At 45.6% G+C, this 16974-nt stretch overlaps 1 pseudogene across 1 annotated transcript; it reads left to right on the plus strand.

Annotated features, from left to right (window-relative positions):
* The first annotated feature begins 575 nt into the window (after positions 1 to 575).
* Positions 576 to 16595, plus strand: LOC310929428 (inter-alpha-trypsin inhibitor heavy chain H3-like; annotated as a pseudogene). Its single transcript has 20 exons — positions 576 to 692; positions 1100 to 1129; positions 1242 to 1265; positions 6897 to 7051; positions 7171 to 7275; positions 7493 to 7655; positions 8040 to 8150; positions 8251 to 8379; positions 9264 to 9380; positions 9461 to 9629; positions 9722 to 9847; positions 10803 to 10984; positions 11587 to 11772; positions 11858 to 11997; positions 12922 to 13107; positions 14544 to 14724; positions 14823 to 15024; positions 15116 to 15288; positions 16166 to 16277; positions 16457 to 16595. The product of its transcript is annotated as an inter-alpha-trypsin inhibitor heavy chain H3-like (transcript).
* The last annotated feature ends 379 nt before the right edge of the window (positions 16596 to 16974 follow it).

Below are 16974 nucleotides of genomic sequence, written 5' to 3' on the forward strand. Positions count from 1 at the left end.
CTAGGTTCCCCGGGTCCTATGTTCCCCGCTTAGTTATGTGACCGGGGAACACAGGACCCTTTCTCTAAAAAAGGGTTCTATGTTCCATGTTCAATAAATGCGTTGTTTGCCAAATATCCGAAAAATAGATTTTAAATCCAATATCTGCCGACACCAATGTTGAGACGATAATATTGCGCATCTCTAATTTATATCGAGTTAAATGAATGAAAAAAATAATATTGACTTACAGTGAGTGGTTTCACCCAGTGGTGAAACCTTGGTACTGCAATAAAAAAAAAAAAAAAAAAAAAGCACAAACACATAAATGGCTGTTTAATCATGTTGCCGTCATTCTTTTGCTCTTTTTGGAAGTAATAATGTAACAATGGACTTGTTGTTGTGTTGTGAATCGTTTTATTGGATCCACGGTTGTTTTGCAATGATGCGTCAGCATTTCTACCTCAGGGTCTCCAGAGCACAGAGCTCAGGTCTGTATGTCAACATACACACACACTTTCTGACCCTCCCCCTGGACAGAGAGCTTTTTTCCCCCTCAGTACTGAAGTCAGTTAGTGTTCAGTGGACGTTTGGTCATGTCTGGACTGCTGCGTGTTCATCTGCTGCTGCTGCTGTCGGGCTGCGTCTGCCTCTGGCTGCCCAGTCTGAGCCGGGCAGCTCTGGTCATCTCTGAGGACCATGAAGCTCCACAGGTGAACTCACTCACACACACACACACACACACACACACTGATCTTTTTGTTCCCTGACTTTAATCCAAACCTTTTTCAGAAATTGAGTTTAACTCTGTCCCTATTTGTTTTTATCGAGTACTTTCCAGGACCAATTCCCTCAAAGTCAAGGACTTAAGATGGGAGGGCGACTTGTCAACAAGTGATTGTCTTTCAAGCAGCTGAAATATGAAAGAGCTTGTTTTCAAACGCTACGATTCATTTAATTATCGATTAATAATTAATGAATCTTTACAGCCCATAATTACAATTAGTAAAATATTTCACTATTACATTTACTGCAGTTTAACTGTAGAGTGTGGGGGTGTGTTTGTCTTGTGTGGGGGCGTCATGGCCGTTGAACTCACTCTGCTGTGTTTGCGCTTCAGGAGACGAGAGGAGCTGCCAGGTCACTGCAGGTATTTGATAGAAACGCATTCACACACAGAAATTCAGTTGGCTTAAACCACAATATTGTAAATAAACTGAAAAATACTCAAATACTTCGTTTTTCCTTTGTTTTTCTTACAGAAAAGAAGCGCCAACGAGGCTACGGTAAGATAATTTTGCTTGATGTTCATGTCGAGACTCTTGTGTCACATATGAAGTTTCGAGGCGATCGATCAATGTATGGCGAAGTTATGGGGCGCTTCCTGTTTCATGGCGAATGGATGCAATTCACCAAATCTGAGAAAACCTTTGATGCATGGATAAAAAAAATTATGCATTTTTTATGTTGGTATTTACGAAACGTGCAAATCACCAAGATATATTGTGAGCTTTCCACTCACTGGGGTTCCGGAAGGACGACGAGATGGCTGAGAGTGAGTAAATTGACCAGTTTATTGCAACAGAAATAACCAAAACAAACAAAGGTAGACAGTGTTGCTGCGTCCGTGCTCTGCTGCGCTTTCTCCGCAAATGTTCACTTTTCTTCTCTCCGTCTCTCCGTCTCTCTCTCTCTCTCTTTCTCTCTGTCCGTGTGTGGACCCAGCCTACTGCAAGAGACCAGAACCAGGTTACAAACGTGCTTATATAGCTGACTGATTACCTGATTCTGTCCAGCTGTCTGATCACCGGCTGAGCCACTCCTCCCTTCTCTCCAGCAGCCGTCGCTCTAACCAAGCCCCACTGCCACATACCCCCACCGCCCGACTTAGGCCGGCACCCCGCCGGCCGCAAGCCCACTCCCCCCCCCCCTCCGCAGAGCGGGAGAAGAAGTCGGCCACGGCCATGCGGTTCCCCGGCCTATGGATCACCTTGAACCGGAAAGGCTGTAACGCCAGATACCAGCGAGTGATCCGCGCGTTGGCATCTTTCATGCGGTGGAGCCATTGGATCGGGGCATGGTCCGACCAGAGGGTGAATGGGCGTCCCAGGAGATAGTAGCGGAGGGCACCGACCGCCCACCGTATGGCGAGGCACTCTTTCTCCACCGTACTGTAGCTCACCTCCCGCTGAGCTAGCTTCCGGCTGATGTACAGTACGGGGCGGTCGACCCCCTCCACCTCCTGGGACAAAACAGCCCCCAGCCCGCTGTTCGAGGCGTCGGTCTGCAGGATGAAAGGGAGAGAAAAGTAAGGTGTATATAAAAGTGGCTCCCCACAGAGGGCTTGCTTTACCCTCTCAAACGCCAGCTGACACGGCTCCGTCCACTGGACCGGATCTGAGGCACCTTTTCGGGTCAGGTCGGTTAGGGGGCTGACCAGCTCCGAGAAGGCCGGGATGAACCTCCTATAGTAACCGGCCAGCCCCAGAAACCTCCTAACCTCTTTTTTGGACTTGGGTCTTGGGCAGGCTGCAACCGCTGCGGTCTTTTGTATCTGTGGCCGCACCTGCCCTCCCCCCAAGTGGTACCCCAAATACCGTACCTCCCTCCGTCCAACTGCACACTTCCTTGGATTGGCCGTGAGCCCCGCCTTCCTCAGGGACTCCAGCACTGCTCCCACCTGCTGCATATGCTGCTCCCAGGTCTCACTATGGATGATGACATCATCCAAGTAGGCCGCAGCATATGCAGAGTGAGGCCGCAACACCCGGTCCATGAGGCGCTGGAACGTAGCTGGGGCCCCGAACAAACCAAACGGAAGCGTGACAAATTGGTACAAACCATACGGAGTGGAGAAGGCCGTTTTCTCCCTGGACTCTGGCGACAAGGGAATCTGCCAGTAGCCCTTGGTCAAATCCAGTGTCGTGAAAAAGCGAGCCGTGCCCAGCCGATCCAGGAGTTCGTCGACCCGGGGCATTGGATAGGCATCGAATTTGGACACCTCGTTGACTCTACGGTAGTCCACACAGAACCGTATTGACCCATCGGACTTGCGAACCAGTACAATGGGGCAACACCAGTCACTGTTGGACTGTTCTGTTACCCCCATCTCTAACATGGCCTGAAGTTCTGCCTGAACAGTTTTCCTCTTGTGTTCTGGCAGCCGATAGGGTCGTGAACGCACTGTCACACCCGGGGAAGTTTCTATGTGGTGGTGTATGAGGTTCGTGCGCCCTGGCAGGGGAGAGAACACGTCGGCAAACTGCCGCTGCAACGAGGCCACGTCTGCTCTCTGGCCCGGCGAGAGATGATCGTCAACGGGGACCGGCGCCGACCTGTTTGATTTAGTCACCTCCGGTCCCAGTTCATCTCTCTCAATCACCGTGGTGGCCAGAGAAACAGACGCCACCTCCCTCCAGGCTTTGAGGAGGTTAAGGTGGTAAATCTGTGTTGCTCCGCCCCTGTCAGAACGCACAACTTCATAGTCGACATCCCCCACTCGCCGTGTGACCACAAAGGGCCCTTGCCACTTGGCGAGTAATTTGGAGCTAGACGATGGTAGCAATAGAAGCACTTTATCTCCCGGTGAAAACTGTCTAAGTTTAGCCCCTCTGTTGTACAGCCGCTGTTGACGTCCCTGGGCCTGGAGCAAATTCTCCCGTGATAACTGACCCAGTGAATGGAGCTTTGCTCGCAGGTCCAGGACGTGCTGTACCTCGTTTTTACTGGTGCTTGGACCTGCCTCCCAGTTTTCCTTAACCAGGTCCAAGACACCCCGAGGTTTTCTGCCAAACAAGAGTTCAAAGGGCGAAAAACCCGTGGAGGCCTGGGGCACCTCCCTCACTGCAAACAACAGAGGGTCCAACCATTTATCCCAATTACGACTATCCTCGTGCACGAACTTACGAATCATGTTCTTTAGTGTTTTGTTAAACCGCTCCACCGGGCCGTCAGTCTGGGGATGGTACACACTAGTCCGAATTGAGCGGACGCCCAGTAATTCGTATAGTTTGCGTAGTGTACGTGACATAAACGATGTGCCCTGGTCAGTCAGGATCTCTTTCGGGATCCCAACTCGGGAGATGACCTGAAACAGTGCCTGTGCAACACTCTTCGCCGAGATGCTGCGCAGGGGCACTGCCTCGGGATAGCGCGTTGCATAGTCCACTAGAACTAATACAAAGCGATATCCCCGTGCGCTCCGGTCTAATGGCCCGATGAGGTCCATGGCAAGTCTATCAAAAGGGACCTCCATTAACGGTAATGGGCGCAAGGGCGCTTTTGGGGTGGCCGGAGGGTTGAGTAATTGACATTCGCGGCAGGATGCACACCACCGACTTACATCCGCCCGAATGCCCGGCCAATAAAATCGGGCCATGATCCGGTTCAGTGTCTTATCATATCCGAGGTGACCCGCCATGGGGTTGTGGTGAGCCGCCTGGAAAATAGTTTCTCGGCGGATTTTTGGGACTAACAACTGGGAGAGCTCTTCCCCTGTTTTAGTGTCACGACTCACTCTGTATAATCGGTCTTTAACGACCACAAAGTAGGGGTGAGTGAGTGCTGCGTTAGGGTGAACCGGACAACCATCAATTTCCATCACTCGGTCAAAGGCGTGGCGGAGGGTCTCATCCCGAGACTGTGCAAGTGGAAAATCTTCCATGGGAGCCATCTGTGCCCCCCCCCCCCAGCAGCGTCGGGACGCGGCACCTCCGCCTCACCACAAAGGACAGCACATAACCCACATTTCCCTGACTTACGTGACCGCACCCTCATGGTTTCCCCCGCTAAGCTCGTAAACCCCGGCCAATTTGTTCCCAAAATTAGAGGGTGCGTGAGGCGAGTACTAACTCCAGCCTTTACTCTATGTTTTTTTCCCTTAAAATAAATTTCCAGAGCCACCACCGGATAATCGTGAATATCCCCATGCACACACCTCACCCTCACCCACGATGCCTCCAACAATGCCCCGGGTCGAACCAAGCGCTGATGGATCATGGTCTGTTCACAACCAGTATCCGGCAGAGCTTGGTGTGTACCCCCTTGTATACATACCGGTATACGGTACGTCCCTCCCGAACCGGGGGAGGCGGCCGGCGGCCCAGCAACCCGAACCACTTGCCCCACTTCCATGAGTGGGCACTCAGCTCTGATGTGGCCGGGCTGCCCACACCGCCAGCACACCTGCCCTGGCGTCTGAGGAGCCCCCCGGGGTGCCAGGTGATCAGACACGTAGGCTGGGCCCTGTGGGAAAGACGGCAGAGAGTAATTAGTGGACCGGAGCGATGCATGCTCCGGCTGTGTGTGTGTGGGGTTGTGTGTGTGTGGGTGTGGGTGTGGTGCAGGAGCCACTGCCGCTGCCGCTGGGAACCTCCTCCTCGGGGCTGGGGTAGGACGGCCTGCAGGGGTCGTCGCTGGCTTGGTTTCCTCCCTCATGCTCCGCCGGGGAAGAGAGAGATGGTCCTCCGCGAGGACGATCGCTGCCTCGATGTTGGCGGGGCGGTGGCACTGGACCCAATTGGCCGTAGATGATGGTAATCCCGCGATGAACTGCTCCAGTGCCACCTGTCCAACGACGTCCTCGGCGGAGTGGGTCCCCGGCTGGAGCCAGCGCCTCGCTGCGTCCAGGAGCTGCTGCGCATATGCAAAGGGGCGCCCGGCTTCTTCAAACGAGAGCCCCCTGAACCGCCACCGGTGTCCCTCCGACGTACTGCCCAGCCGGTCCAGGATGGCTCTCCTCAGCTGTGTGTAGTTGTGGCGCGCGGCCGCCGGCAGGCTGTGCACGGCCAGCTGCGCCACGTCGGTGAGCAGTGGAAGAAGCCGGACCGCTCTCTCCTCCTCCGGCCACCCACACGCATCCGCCGTGCCATCAAAGTGCTCTGCTGCGCTTTCTCCGCAAATGTTCACTTTTCTTCTCTCCGTCTCTCCGTCTCTCTCTCTCTCTCTTTCTCTCTGTCCGTGTGTGGACCCAGCCTACTGCAAGAGACCAGAACCAGGTTACAAACGTGCTTATATAGCTGACTGATTATCTGATTCTGTCCAGCTGTCTGATCACCGGCTGAGCCACTCCTCCCTTCTCTCCAGCAGCCGTCGCTCTAACCAAGCCCCACTGCCACATATATATATATATATAAATATATATATTCAATGGCTTTAATGGCTAGAAAAACATCTGTGTCAGACTCTGGTATCAGCACTGGTTTTTGCTGAAAAACACATTGACATTGAAGCATTTAGGATTTTCAGCTTTTACCCAAAGCGACTTCCAAACAGGAAGAAACTGCATAAAAGAAGTCTTGGAAAGAAATCCACTAGATAGGAAGTGAGTGGACTGACAGAGGGTGAGGGTGCCGGGGTGGATCCAAGTGCAGAAGGAGATAAGGGTTAAGGTAAGTGCTAGGACAGACGATGCTCTTGGGACACCCCTGTTCTGGTGGCACTCCGTAGGTCATTCTACCAGCGTGGAAAGACACATGAAGTAATCGAGGGGCAACATAAGCCTTTATACCCATGAAGGACTTTGTAGGCTAGCATCAGTTATTTGAATTGGACGCGGGCGGCTAACAGTAGCCAGTGGAGCTCAGTTAACAGAGGGGTGTGGCATGTGCCCTTGTAGGCCGATTGAAGACCAGGCGCGGCCACCACGTTCTGGACCATCTGTAGTGGTTTCACAGCACAAGTCAGGAGACCTGTTATCAGGGCGTTGTAGTAGTCAAGGCAGGAGACGATCAAAGCCTGTGCTAGGATCTGGGTAGCTTGTTGAGTTCAGTACGGTCTGATTTGTCTTATATTGAATGCAACACATGGTACAGAGTCCTCTCTAGTTAAAAGGTCCTGAGATTGACTGACCAGAATGCAAAATTGTCTTTGCTGAGCAGCCAACATGTTGTGTCCATGTCCTTCTCCTTCTGCGTCAGGTGGAGGTTCACAGCGTCACCGTGGACTGCACTGTGACGTCTCGTTTCGCCCGCACCGTCATGACGTCCGTGGCTCTGAACAAAGCAAACACCTCGCAGGAAATCTTCTTTGAAGTGGACCTGCCCAAGACGGCCTTCATCACCAACTTCAGCATGTCTGTGCCTCTACACACTCTAAACTTCCACTGTCTCCACACTCGCAGAACTTTTCTTCCTGAAAACAAGCTGAATTTTATTGTCTTGTGGCGTCTTTGTCCGTCTTTGTGCCTCGCAGGGAAATTGAAGGTCGGGTGTATGTTGGGGATGTGAAGGAGAAAGAAAAAGCCAAGAAACAGTACGAGAAAGCTGTTTCCTCTGGACAGACTGCTGGACTGGTCAAGTGAGTCGGTCAAGATGAAAATGAATTTAAATTGATCATTATGTGTGAATGGTTGTTTGTCTCTCTCTGTTTTGGCCCTGCAATAAACTGGCAACCTGTCCACGGTGTGAGCCTTGCCTTTTGCCCGGTGTTCCCAGTGGCCCTCGTGTGGAGGATGAAACGGTAGAAAATGAACGAATGAAACCGACACAGTGATCATGACTGTGTTTTATTTCAGGGCCTCTGGGAGAAAGATGGAGAAGTTTTCAGTGTCTGTCAACATCGCAGCTCAAAGTAACGTGACCTTCGTTCTGACCCACGAGGAGCTGCTGCAGAGGAAACTGGGCCAATATGAGATTCTAACACGAGTTAAACCCAAATCACGGGTGCAGAAATTCCAGGTGTGTCTCTGCTCGTGATTCAAATCTCACGCTGAATTCCTTCACAATGGTCACTTTAAGACTTGATAGTGGGTGGACCTAACACTTGTTGCTAGTGGTAGCCAGCTAGGTTAGCAGGGCAGTGTCTGTCATGGCTAATTACGCAGCAAGAGTTGCTAACGTTGCTATAGTTGTTGGATAAAACATTTTCTGACAACAAACCTCAGTCATGGTGTTTTAGCCCGATATTTATCGTGATTTGATTAACTTGACCTGATCAGCTGACACTCACTGGAAAGTTGTGCTAAACACAACGTGAGCAAAGCAAAACAACGGACCCACAAGTTTCTGGTTATACCGCCACTAAGCGTCACAGGGATTTTATTTGTTTCTGTGTTGAAACAGATCGTGGCAAACATCTACGAGCCACAGGGCATCTTGTTTGTTGATGCACACGCAACCTTCCTCAGCAATGACCTGCTCCCCCTGGTGGAGAAAACTGTCACAGACAAAAAGGTGAGCAATAAGAAAGGCCTTCAAATATTCATGGTTGTTCATTAGTTTCCTTTAATTTTGTCTTCACATTTACTACGTTTTGTGTTCATGTCCTCCTCAGGCACATATCTCCTTCTCACCAACGATGGAGCAGCAGAGGAAGTGTCCAGACTGTGATGGAACGCTCATCGATGGAGATTTCATCATCAAATACGACGTAAACAGAGGAAAGAGCTTTGGGGACCTTCAGGTCAGCTGTCAATCAACAATCTGTGATGACATGTAACTGTAGAGCGAGGTTTGCTGTCAGACTGACTATATCTGAACATTATTATATCCAACGTTATTCCAGACCGGCATCGCTGTGACATCTTCAGCTTTCTAATAAACTTTTCCTCATTCTGCACTGGAGATCATCACAATTAAAGCATGCAAAAGAAACACGATACTTCAGTTAATTAGTGTTGGAGTCTATGGAGTTGGCATTCAGATTCACACATTCCTGGTTTAAGGGAAACTTAACTTGACAACGATCATGCCCCGAACTTTGTCCAAACAACATGGAGGTTTTATTCAAGTGTAACTAAACCCGTTCTTCTTCGAGGCTAACTCTACCCAACATAAACAGATAAAACATGCAATGTTGACTTCCGCACTCGTTGCTACGTCACAATGAGACATTCCTGGAATTGTTGTCTAGCAGAGCTCCGCTTTGTCCCTAAAAACAACCGTGAGAGTCAAGCGAGAATAGTGTCCGGAAGATCGGAAGTAGTCTGCGAAGTGTTCTATTCTTGACGGCGCAGTGCAGCACAGAGTTCTACACAAACTTCCAGCCTCATTACGTGTCCAGTGGATACATTTGGCAATAATGATGGCTTTTCCAAATGCTAACTGCTGTTAGCTGCCAGAGCCTCAGTGACGCCGACGTAGTTTCCTGTGTCTCATTTGCATATTTAAAGAGACAGGCACTCAAAAGCGAGCGTTCTGAACAGGGCTGTTTTGGCAGGGCGCTTCATCCTTAAGGTATTTTGACCAAAGCATGTCAGAGACATGTTCATTAGGACACCAGGGAAATAGGTTAACTCGGTTTAATATGTCTACTTTAAACACTGTTTGTGATTCTCTTTCCCTCAGATTGTGAACGGGTATTTTGTCCACTTCTTTGCGCCTCCTGACCTGCGCAGAGTCCCTAAGAATGTGGTATTTGTAATAGACATAAGCGGATCGATGCATGGGAGAAAGATGGATCAGGTGAGCGACTGCTGAGGCGACTGTAAAAATATCAACGCACACACTTGTACCTCTGACCTTTGATCTCTGACCCTTTCTAGACACGAGAGGCGATGTTGCAAATCGTCAAAGACCTCCACGAGGACGACCACTTTGCCCTCATCAAGTTTGATGACACCATTTACACCTGGAGGGACTCACTCAGCAAAGCAACCAAAGAAAATTTAACTGAGGCCATTAAATATGTGGAGGGCCTCCAGAGCAACGGAAGTCAGTTTAGAAATATGACTTGGGCTCCAAACGCTGTCCTTCTGTGTCACAAACAATATATTTTGACTCTCGATTGCATGTTTTACTTTCAGTGACCAACATCAACGACGCAGTGTTAAGAGCGGTGAACATGCTGATCAAAGACAGGAAGGAGAAGAAGCTCCCTGAGAGGAGCGTTGATATTATCATTTTACTGACTGATGGGATGCCAAATATGGGTGAGTAACTGGAGACTTCCTTACTTAGCATTCACGTCCTTCACGTATCTGTTAAAGGAACACTTCAAACTATTGCTCTTAAGCACCTTTGCTCGTGCTTTGCTTGTGGACAGTTGAATGAAATAAACAAAGTAAAGAATTAATAATAGTAGGCAATATCATAGGGCTGCAGCGATAACTCGTTTTAGCACACGGCACATCCGGGTTTCAGCTGGCACGATGGCAGAGACGCAGAGTGAAACTGTCAATGAAATGGCATTTCACGCTTCAACAAGAAGCCAACATGGTGCAGTGTAACCGCTCCAAATATAATGCATTATCATTATTATTATTATTATTATAATTACAGCTGGCGTACCACAACAGCACGTCCTCAATGATTCAGCATCTGAGCCCAAAGCATCCAGTTGCTCACGCTTCCGGCACATGAGCTAACATAGCTTCCAGCTAACATAAACATTAATGTTAGCTCAAAAAAAAAATCTTTTTTTTTTAGTTTTTTCAAAAAGAAAACTTTTTTCAAAAAGAAAACTTTTTTCAAAAATAACTAAAAAAAACTTTTTACAGAAAAACTTTTTACAAAAAGAAAACTTTTTGCAAAAAGAAAACTTTTTTCAAAAATAACTAAAAAAAACTTTTACAGAAAAACTTTTACAAAAAGAAAACTTTTTACAAAAAGAAAACTTTTTACAAAAAGAAAACTTTTTACAAAAAGAAAACTTTTTACAAAAAGAAAACTTTTTACAAAAAAAAATTCTGAAAAAACTTTTCGAAAAAAAATAACTGTGAAAAAACGTAAAATATTTTTTGGAAAAATAATTAATTTTTGGAAAAAAGAATACATAAAAAAAAATTATTGTTTGAATACAGCTGAAAGAGAAAGTCACATTTGAATGAGGAACTTCATAAACAATGTAGGATTAAAACTGTGCATGTTGTATCTGTGACTTTAAAGGAGAGTCAAACACTCAGAATATCCAGGAGAATGTGCGCTCTGCAACTGGAGGGAAAATGTCTCTGTTCTCTCTTGGATTTGGTAACAGCGTGGATTACGCTTTCCTGGACGTGATGAGCAAACAAAACAAAGGGCTCGCCCGCAGAATATACGAAGCTTCAGATGCAACGCTTCAACTCCAGGTGAAAGCTTTAGAATATGATTAATAGTTTTCTCTTCATTGTGGACAGTGCTTTATGAGTCACTTGTCAAGGTTGAAGCCTGTCAAGGAAACCGTTTGAAAGATGTGCAATAAACTGTATGTTGCATTTCTACCAATAACTTATCCAAACACCATCAAGTGGGCACTGGCCTTAGTTATTTACCTGCTCATGTTGAAGCCTGTCAAAATTGTTGGACAGTTTTGCAAGTACAGGTACCTGGCCAATCACAAGACAGTTGAGAAAGCTGTCGTTGGCTGGCCAATCACAACACAGTCTGTCTTCTGGGGTTAGATTTCAGTCTGAAACAGCGCGGCTGACGAGAGCTTCAGTGAGGAGAGATTTTGATCGGCTCGTTTGAAGCAGCTAGGAGGTTTTTGACCATGAAAACAAGTTAATGTATGTAAGCAGACCTCCATAACTCACATATATGTGCAACAGGACCATCAGTGAAATTTATATGTCAGTAAAAATACTTTATTATCTCTTTAAATCACATTGTACCAGCTTCGTCACCTTCATCCACAATTATATACATCTGTAAAAACCTGTGTACAAACTTTGTGTGCGTGCTTTTATTTCAGGGCTTCTATGATGAAGTTGCCAGTCCTCTGCTTCTGGAGGTGGACCTGCGTTATCCTGACAACACAGTGGATATGTTGACCACAAACCACTTCAGCCAGTTGTTTAACGGCTCAGAGATCGTGGTGGCTGGTCGGCTGACCGACAACGACCTGGACAACTTCATGGTGGACGTGATGGGTCAGGGGGTGAGAAGAAGAAGAAGACAACTGCAGAAATGACTGCTGTGTCTGTTATTTACTTTGTTGATTTGACGTAAACTCTTCCCTGTAGTTTGAGGAGGAGTACAAAGCACAGGGTCTGGCCAGTCCTGTGAACTGGACCGACATATACCCAGATGAGGAGTACATCTTTGGGGATTTCACAGAGCGTCTGTGGGCCTATCTGACCATCCAGCAGTTACTGGAGACAAGGTATTATTGACGAATTATGAATGTGTTGCAACTTTTCTTCAACAATCAGACTCTCGTGCACCAAAGTCCACAGAGAAAATCAATGATTTTACATCAGAGCACAGAGGCATTATTGATCATGAAATCCTTAGGTTAAAGTTACCTAATAAACATACATTTATAATGACTCAGCAGTAGACCAGCAGCACCTGTGTGCCTGTGAAACTTTTTTGTCAAATTTTGGTCAAAAAAACAAAAATTGAAACTTTTTTGTCAATTTTTTTACTTTTTTTTTTTTTTACTTTTTTGTCAAATTTTGATTTAAACATTTTTTTTGGACGACATACTATAGGATGACTTTTCTGTCAAATGTTGGACGACATACTAAAAGTATGACTTTTTGTCCAATTTTGGTCAGAAACAAAAACATGTAAACTTTTTTGTAAAATGTTTGACTTTTTGTAAAATTTTGGTTAAAAGAAAAAAAAAGAAAAAACGTTTTTGTCGAATTTTGGACGACATACTAAAAATATGACTTTTTGTCAAATTTTGGAGAGAGCCTATCAGTGTCTCATGCTGGTTCACTGCTATTTCACTGCCACAGCCTTTTGTTTTTGGCCTAAATTTGGTAAAACAAATTTAAAACTTTTTTGTCAAATTTTGGATATTTTTTTGTTTTATTTTTTGTCAAATTTTGGATATTATACTAATGTATTAGTTTTTTTGTCAAATTATGGTAAAAATGTGTTTTACTTTTTTGTCAAATTTTGGACACATTTTTTTTTTTTTTTTTTATGTTTTATCAAATTTTAGACAAAAATATATTTTTTACTTTTTTGTCCAATTTTGGAGAGAGCCTATTAGTGTCTCAGGCTGGTTCACCGCTATTTCACTGCCACTGCCTTTTGTTGCAACCTTAAACAGCCATATTTGTCACTCCTGCAGTAAGAGTGGTCCCTCAGATGAGAAGGAAAACGCCACAGCCAGGGCATTGTACATGTCTCTGAAGTACAGCTTCGTCACCCCTCTCACCTCCATGGTGGTCATCAAGCCTGAGACTGAGGATGGAACAGACAGCCCTCTTATTGCAGACAAGCTGACTGAAGGTGAAGATGGAAATGAACGTTATTAGTATTATTATTATTATATTATGAACCTGCACCACTGGCTGTTGAATTGATATTTTCCAACATTATTTCTCTTTGCTCGACTATAACAGTGGTGGTTTCGTGCTTCACTGTGAACTGTGGAAAGTAATAAGCTGTTGTTTTCTTTTATTTGGCAGAACAAAGACAAGAGGCAGAAAGAGGTGAAACGGTCATTTGTTTTTACCATAAAGCAAAAAAGAGGAAGTCAATGGACTGTACTAATTATCTATCCTTTATCCAGGCAACAGGCATACAAGCAATCTTCAATACGGTTACCAGCAACCGCCTACTTATTCTAGTGAGTCTATTTACGTTGTGTGGTTTTCGGTCACTGTGCCAAGTTATTAGATGCTTTGTGAATTTGTATTTACAGACATTCATGTTCTTCAGAGATTGGGCATGACCATTGAAATGCTGAATATTTCTCACACAGTTAGCGTAGTGGTTAGCGCTCTTGCCTTTGCAGCCAGCAGAAGAACCGGGTGTAAACTGTGTGGTTTGCGTTTCCACCGCACATCAAAGTTATAGAAAACGACACTCGAAGTCCCGCTGAATACGCTCAAAAGAGCCTGGAGCTCGCTGCCCACCCACTCGTCATACGTCCTTTTCGTTTGCTCCATATATTCGAAATGACCGAATAAACGAAATGAGTAAGTTCTCCTGAAACAGCTGCAAAATGTGTACCGCCAATCAGGGTTCTTCTGCAAACAGGCTCCGCTAATCCTGGTTATCTGAAAAGTCCTTACTCAAGAGGAGGCACTTGTTAGGGGTCGAGGGAAAGTTTTTTTCCCCGGGTAATTTCAGTGGAAAAACCCTGTATTTTCAAAAATCCAGGGTAAATGAGAAAAGTTCCTGTGCTAGACACAGGAAACACAAAAAAATATACGGTGTTATACACCGAAAATCTGCGTTGGTTCAAAGGTGAATTTATGCACTCCTTGTGAAGTTGTGTACTTTGAGTTGAGAGTATTAATATGCTGGACTACAAATGACAATATATATATATATATGCTATTCAAAAAAAAAGGATTTCTGGATTGACGTTAATGGGCTGCACTAATTTTATCATTCCTGTATATAGTGCAATCCATACCCATGCCTGCAAGCCCTCCAATGTACCATCATCCTATCATCCCAACATATTTTGGTCAGTCATTTTTTATTATTATTATTATTATTATTATTATTATTATTATTATTATTATTTTGCTGTGTGTTATTAGATGCTTTGTGAAATTTTAATGACAAACATACATGTTCATCAGAAGCTGACTTTAGTGATCCTCTGAGTTCACCTGTAGACCATTTAAAGGTTTAATATTTCCCACAAAGATGTTTGTGTGGTTGTTAATGAGACAATTCTGGGTTTAAAATTGCCCATACTTTACATGTTAGCATGTTATCATTGTTGGCGCTTAGCTCCCAGCTTGGCTGCTGTGTCTTAGGAGTGTTGTCTGTCATCTACTGTTATTGTGATCACTTGCAGTGGATGGAGATCCTCATTTCATGATAGAGCTGCCAGAGAAAGAAGACGCTCTGTGCTTCAACATTAACGACAAACCAGGAACCATTTTCTCTCTGGTTAAAGACCCAGAATCAGGTCAGTCCTGAGTCCTGATCATCATCAAGACTACCTGGTCTACTTCTTATTGACCAATATTTGAATATTTATATGACTGAACATATCGTTTCCCTCAGGTATTTTGGTCAACGGCCAGATAATCGGAGACAAGAAAATCCCTCCTGATGGTCAAATTAACACGTATTTCTGGCGGTTTGGCATCGTCCACCAGACTCTGGGGGTGAGGCTGGAGGTGAGCACTCGTGACATCTCAGTGTTCCAGGACAGCAAATGGATCAAACTGCTGTGGTCGGACTCTGCCTCTCTCAAAGGACTCAAGTGAGCGGCTGCACCATCACTTTCTCTTAGTGAGAGAAACATTTTCCTTTAACCAGTTCAGAATAATCTCCTCCTCCTCCTCCTCCCACAGTGTGGATCTTCTTGTGACCAAGGATCGCAGCCTGACGGTGACTCTGAAAGATTCGGTCAAGTTTGTCATCCTGCTACACAAAGTGTGGGAGAAGCATCCGTACCATCGGGACTATTTAGGTTTCTACACCGTGGACAGTCATCTCCTCTCCTCTGGTGTTCACGGCCTGCTGGGTACAAACATGACACTCTTAAAAGCACACTGCGGCTGGTTTGTCTGTTTGGGCTACTGTAGAAACATGGCGGTGCAAGATGGTGGCCTCCATATAGCAAGAAGCTTGTCTACAGTATTTTTAAAAGTCTTATAGTAGATTCAAGTTCTGCCAATACACCCTACCAAATGTTACACATGTAGTTTCCCTTTAAAGCAGGGGTGTCAAAGTCAAATGACTTGGGGGCCAATGAACAGCTAGTAGAGTCAATAGGGGGCCGGCCTAGAGAACAAAATGTGTGTGTGTGTGTGGGGGGGGGGGGGTAAACAACTTTTGTCAACTTTTCGATGTGTCTAGCTCATATTACGAAGGGTGCATATCGCCAAAATTCAAAAAGGCCGACTTCCTGTTGAGTTGAGGCCATGCATGGTCTTCCCGCCAAATTTTGGGGAAGTTCAGTGGAATTCAATCTATGCCGAAGTTAAAGGGCAATTCCTGTATCGTGGCGAATGGTCGAATTTCGCCAAGGGTTGCCGTGTTCACGACATTTTGAGTCCGTAAAACCTTTTTCCGACAACAATGCTAACATTGCAATGCTACATAGATTTATAGAAACGTAGATAGACTTGTACATAGATTCGCAAATAGCCAAAATGGACCCCAAAATTCAAAAAGGCTGACTTCCTTTTGAGTATGTGTTTAAAAGACAGTGAGGTTGTGGGCCATGTTTTCATTATAACATAATATGCAATCGATTGGGGGGCCGCATATGGCCCGCGGACCGGCAGTTTGACACCTGTGCTTTAAAGGGTTAGGGTTAGAGAATATTGTAATTTACTTGTGCTCGATGTACAGTCAGAAAAATAATATTTCCTGTAAATGTTGCTGTTGTCCTTCAGGTCAGTTCTACCACGGGATTGAATATGAGGTGTCTGAGCTGCGTCCAGGTGAAGTCCCAGAGAAACCGGACGCCACCATGTTTGTGAAAGGCCAGCAGCTCAATGTGACCAGGTACATGCCTCAGATTGGTGGTTCCCAAACACCAAAATCTGTCATTTAAGATTTGTGCGCTATTTTTTTAATTTTCTTAATTTATCTTAAATAACATGCATGGAATCAAGTTTTAATGAACATCTCTTGGAAACGGTCGCTATATTCTGTTTAAATCTATGCCCCCCCCCCCCCCACAGAGGCTGGCAGAGAGACTTCAGGAACGACGTGAAGAACGGTGAAAACGTTCCCTGCTGGTTCATTCACAATAACGGAACCGGCCTCATCGACGGAGATGCGACAGACTACGTTGTGTCAGGACTTTTTAAAACTGTCTAAAAGTTAAACGTCATTACCGACCGAAGATGTCATCAAAATGTAATGAAATGAACATCTTATATGTTGATAAAAGTTCTCCGTCATCTGTGTCATAATCTTATTCAATAATTAGCTGTAGGCGACGGGACTGACTGTGAAAAATCTAACAGCACCGGCTATTGACAAAAGATCGTAAAAAATAAAAATAAATGTTACGCAACAATGACGTCAGTAATCCATAATATGGGCCTAAAATAAGATAATACAATGGTTTTCATCATTTTTATATCTCTATTAACAAAGAAAATAGTTCATTTGTAGCGTACTCGCTTCACTGCTTTCGCCGCCATCTTTGTTATGTCAAAACACGCAATGCATTCTGGGTAGCCCTAGGAAAATC

Source organism: Microchirus variegatus (assembly GCF_963457635.1).
Source record: "Microchirus variegatus genome assembly, chromosome: 7".
NCBI lineage: Eukaryota > Metazoa > Chordata > Actinopteri > Pleuronectiformes > Soleidae > Microchirus > Microchirus variegatus.